At 28.4% G+C, this 5,774-nt stretch overlaps 2 non-coding genes across 2 annotated transcripts; one reads left to right on the top strand and one right to left on the bottom strand.

The window, feature by feature from the left end:
• Positions 1-1,659: 1,659 nt before the first annotated feature.
• Positions 1,660-1,778, bottom strand: LOC122850741. The gene has a single exon (XR_006373649.1). It is a non-coding gene; the product is annotated as a 5S ribosomal RNA (ribosomal RNA).
• Positions 1,779-2,158: 380 nt separating this feature from the next.
• LOC122850753 lies at positions 2,159-2,277 on the top strand. The gene has a single exon (XR_006373660.1). It is a non-coding gene; the product is annotated as a 5S ribosomal RNA (ribosomal RNA).
• The last annotated feature ends 3,497 nt before the right edge of the window (positions 2,278-5,774 follow it).

Raw genomic sequence — 5,774 nt, 5'->3', positions numbered from 1 at the left:
TGTTTGTCTGTATTGTGTTTTACAAACAGACAACTTAGAGTTCGAGTAACTTTTATTTTAGTATTTGGTACTACTTTTTTTTTTTTTTGCATTTTTAACTTTCTGGATTGGTTTATCTAAAGCAATAATTTCATTGCCCAATTTTTTTTTTTTCACTGTATGTAAGAAAATGCTTATTAGTTATAAATATCAAAAGATTAATTTTTTTTGAAAATTTTCATTTTTAATGATATTCAAATGAATATTTTAACTGAAAAAAAAAACAAATTTTGTGTATAAAGTTTTCCAGTTGAAATAACGAGTAAGATTGCTGATGTTGGATTTACTGGTAGTTATTTTTTTTTATATATATATGTTAATGTTTGTTTTTATTTATATGGATACAAAATAAGATGATACTCGAAGGAATGAGAAAACTGAAGCATCAAGACTTTCAAGTTTCCACAACTTAACTGTTAAATAGACGTAGGTATACCAAAGTTAACATCAAAGTTACCTTGATCTTTAGTATATATGTATGATATTAGTACTCTGAGAATTTGAGTAACTATCAATTCATATAAGCTAAACATATCAAGGTAATTAAATTCTTTTTCAACCTATTTTTTATTTCAATTTTTCCATCATTTTAATTTTACAATTGAATAAGTATTTAGTACATTAAAAGAAAATTTTTAATTTGAAAATTTGAAATGACATTTTTTTCCAGAAATTTCAATTAACTTCAAGAAATTAATTCCAATTATTTTGATTTTTTTTGCAATTTTATATTTTCTGTAATTTGCAGACGAAATTCAGCATTTTCAATTGCTGTTCATGCTCATTAAAAAACTATTTATTTGTGCATGAAATTTTCATAGAATTATGTTTCCATTATATGGCAAACAAAATATTAATTAAAAAAGAAAAACCCTGAAATTAGGTACAAACAAATGATCTTTAATATAAAAAAGATGATCATTAGAAATTTAACACTTAATGTTTGATATTTTTATTAATTCATTGTTTATTTGTATTTTGCATTGTTTTCTTTTAAAATGTAATATAAACTAAAATGAATAAATAACGAAAATTTTTTAAATTCAATGTAGACATATATTTTTATTTTTTCGTATATATGAATTGTTAAACATGTTGAGTGTGTTAAATTAGTTTAAGCAACAAATTGTAAAATAAACACAACATAAAAATGTTATTAATACATTCACAAAGAACCATTATAATATATTTTGTTGGCTTTGTTGAGTAACCATTTTGCATTTTATACATTTGTATTATTATACACATTTATATATTCTGGTAGAAATCCTGTCTTGGTGTGGAATTCTGTATTTAATACAAAGTTTTCTGTAAAAAAATAAAGTCTTTTTGGGATCTCATAATGATATCTCTCCTGAATCTCGTTTGTGAAACGGATAGAGATTTTTCAAAAATAACTTAAAGAAGAATTGAAGAAAATTTAGAGACAATAAAAAAATTTTCCAGCAGTTATATTATCTGCCCTAAAATTTACAACCAAGGCCGCACTTGAAATTTTTTCGATAATTAGGTTCTAAATAATCATCAATTGTTTTTAAATAATTTATACAAATTTTGGCAGTACATTTTGATGCATCGAAAAAAATATTGATTGATAAAGGAAATTATGGTAAAAAAAAAAGATAACGACACGTGGTGTTCCCAAGCGGTCACCCATCCAAGTACTAACCACGCTCAACGATGCTTGACTTCAGTGATCAGACGAGAACTGGTATTTTCATCGTGATATGGTCGTTATCTGTAAATTACCTTACACTACAACAATTATGAGCAGTTTTACCACGATGATTGCATAAACAAATATTAAAATTTAATTCGAATCGGATCTAAACTGATCCGACCAAATTTTCGTGTTCATTTCATGCAATCATGTAGGGACATGTGAAAAAATGTAGAGAAGCTGGTTTTATCATTTTGAAGTAATGGACTAATAGAATGAAAAATTGTAACGTGCAGATTCTTTACACTTTTCCCTATGTTCCTCCATGATTGCATAAAACGAATACAAAAAATTGATCTGAGTAGTTCAGATCTGCGTTTTCATATTTAAATATGCAACTAACCTAGTGAAAAATGTTAAAAAAGGGTTAATAATTGTTTTGGAGTTTAGTGATCTTCAGATAACGACCATATCACGATGAAAATACCAGTTCTCGTCTGATCACTGAAGTCAAGCATCGTTGAGCGTGGTTAGTACTTGGATGGGTGACCGCTTGGGAACACCACGTGCCGTTATCTTTTTTTTGTTTTTTTTTTTATATTTTGATTTGTCAATTCGTCGTTGTAAGAATCTAATTTATTACAATTCAACTTTAATTATAATATAATTGAAAAAAACATTTCTGTTTTTATTCAATTAAAAATATGAATGTTAAAAAACTTTAAAAAATATAGTTGTTGCTATTTATCAAGCGAAGTTGATAGAAACCTTAGTCAAAGCGTAATCGATCAGTTTTAAGACTTGGACCCAGCCCCAAAATTTATGTAAAAAATTTGTTAAGGCCCACATATTCGAAGAAAAAATATTTGAAAAAAAAATAAGATAAACTGAAGTTCTTAAAAGCCAATTCGATTGAAAAGTTTAAAAAATTTTCTCAAAATAACAAAAAGTCACATGAATTGACCGAATTTATAAGTTGACCGAAAGTTGAAAACTTGAAACATTATTAAGATTTTTTTTATCACCAATAAACAGTATAATCACACTGCTAAATATCTGCAATTTATATAGATTAAGAAACTGACCATATAATCTCCACCCAGCTGGCTACACTGAAGAACTGTCTCGATCACTTGCACAACATTTTTATTAATAAATCATAAACAAAGACGACTTTAATCTTTATTACATATATCAATGTACAGAATCTTCATATATTAAAAATAATTAAAGAATATTTTTGATATTCAATCCCGACGTTTCTTTCAACTGAATCACTTAAAAAAATCAAAAGTTAGTTGATAAAATTGACTTTGACTCATCAAATTTACTGGCAAGCTCTATTGAGACTCAACTGCAGTCTAATTTTATTCGTGTCATCAGCATGAGAAAAAAATATAAAAAGCTGCATATAATTTTAATACTTTAATTGTCAGGTATCGATTGTATTACTGCGAACACATATCAGGTCGTTTCTCACCACTCAAGTCTTGGATGGGGATGACCATTAAAGAACATCACATTATTTTTTTTTAATAACTTTTTGACGTTGTTCAAACATATAAAAAAAAATTGATGTGACACAAGCGTCAATACCTGTAAATAATGGAAAACATCCATATCTCAATAGGCATTTATTTTATTTATTTGATTTTTTTATTTGTTTTTGTTTTGTTGTTTCCACCTGGTGGTCCCATCATGAACGCTGAAAATAAATACAGCTTAGCAAATGTCACAAAGTGTGTTGATCCATGTGGTTTATCGTCAGTGTTAATACGTATCCGATTAGTGAGAAACTCTGATTTCCTGCAAACATTGTGCTGAGCTGAGATGAGCCAATTAATCTTTGTAGATGTTGAAGATAACTTCTTCTGCATTAGATGCCTTGATTTATTGACATTACGCTAGGGAAATGAAACTTTAGAAAGACACAATTTGACTTGTACTTAGTTTATATTTGATATTATAATAACCTAAATACATATTTGTATTATACATGTAACTAAATTGACTTTTCTTCAAGTATGTATACTTGCATAAAATTTTCAATTGCCGTCAATAATTTATTACATTAATCTGATCTATTTCAATTTTGAGTATACATAAATGTACATATGGTTAACGTCATGACGTCAAATAAATTTAATATGAAAAAAATAAAATAAAAGCCATCGATCGAGTTGAAAGAAAAAAACAAAAAATATACATTAGGGTTAAAATGTTTTCGATTGGATCAATAATTAGTTTTCGGATAGAAATAAACCATTGAGGCTAAGGAATTTGAAACATATGCTGAATCATAGAAGTCTGTTTACTCGCATGTACTAAGCTTTGGGGAAGATTTACTTTGACTTCTATAGAATCATTGTGGTAAATGTTTAACAATACAGTCTACCAGTAATTTTCCAGCAAGCATCGTAGCTACAATGATGTTTATGTACCTTTGACAAATTATATTTTTTTTTGCTTGTATTCGATTTTTCACTGTGTATCAAATAAAAGAAATAAAAAAATACAACGCATATAATATGAGGTGATAATATCAGCTGCATTATCAAAAATAATATTATATGATCAGAATAAGCTCAAATTTTTTCAAATAAAATATGTTGCTGAAAATTAGAATTAATAAATAAAAAACTGAATTATTCAATTTAAATTATTATAAAAAAAAATTATTCAATTACTGAAAATTTATTTATTAAATTTTCATTGCATCAAAAAAAAAAAAAGATGAAAGTTTTAGTGGTGTAATAGTTTAAATCAAATACAAGATATATAGTTTCTCTAGATTAGAAAAAAAAATAAAAATTATAATTAACAAATCGAGTATTACAAAATTTTATGAATATTAATTTACCATGTTTACAAGCAAGACTGAATTCTAATAAACATTTCTAGAAATTGTTTCTTGAAATTTTCTGTAAACTATTTCCAGAGATTTTCTAGAAAATTTTTGAGTTTTTCATTAAAATTGACGATAAAAATAAAAAAACCGTTTTCAATGAATTTCGTGAAATTTATAATTCAATAATACTCGTTTATTATAAATTATAAATATTTACAACGTATTGTGAAAGCATCGATGCAAAGTGCTGATGAATCTCTGTGCCAAGAGCAGTAGGTTTAGCATTTTGTGTTATTGGCTGATGTGAATAAGTCTATATCAGGATTACCCAATTCTTGGGTGATTATGTCAAAGGCCCAGTCAGCCAAACTCCATTTTGTGTTAATGTTAGCCACTCTCGAGGCCTCGTCGGCATCTATGTTCTCTTTTGATGGGATATATGTGGCAAATAACCAGATTTTTTTTGGCTCACACCAGTTCCAGATTTCGGACGTTATCGTGTTCAGGTTTTGAAATTTTACACCACCCATTCTGTTGATGTAAGGTGCCTAAACGGTTGTTTACCTGAACCCATTTTAATTTCTGATCCTGATGCTTCAGAAAAATGAGAAGTTAAAGAATGTGGGGACATTTGCCTGATAGGATTGGTTGTATTAGATACATTAACAACCATAATTAAAATCTGCTTGAAGATTGATGAGATATTATGACATCAAAGTCTCAGATCTTAGCAGAGCTGAATATTTGCATAAATGATCTCGTGTGTGCTTATAATTTTCAGCTGGTAGAGCCTGCCAAGGTGCCTAACAACATGGCAAAGTCTCTGATTGAGCAGGATGATTTTGCTCTGAACTCAGAGATTAGTGAAATAATCTTGTGTTTTTTCTCTGGAGTGAGTTCCAGGGACATTGAAGCAGAATTGAGGATTAGTCCAAGAAACTTGCATTGTTTACTTGGCTTCAGCATGCTCTCTTCTTCATGAACTACGAATCTCAAGGATTCCAAAAGGTGTCGTGTTCTTGACATGCTTTTTATACAACTGGACTTGGTACTGCCCAATAAAAACCAGTCGTCTAGATAGACCACTGAAAGTAGTTTCTCTTCTCGTAGTTTGGCGACAATAGGCTTTGTTATTTTCGTAAATAACCATGGAGAATCTCCACTCGAATCTCAGGAATTTACGAGACTCTTGATGAAGTGGAACTGTGAAATAAGCATCACGTAAAT

The sequence above is a fragment of the Aphidius gifuensis genome, linkage group LG2 (genome assembly GCF_014905175.1).
Source record: "Aphidius gifuensis isolate YNYX2018 linkage group LG2, ASM1490517v1, whole genome shotgun sequence".
In the NCBI taxonomy this organism is placed as follows: Eukaryota; Metazoa; Arthropoda; class Insecta; order Hymenoptera; family Braconidae; genus Aphidius; species Aphidius gifuensis.
This window is presented reverse-complemented; position numbering and strand designations above follow the sequence as displayed.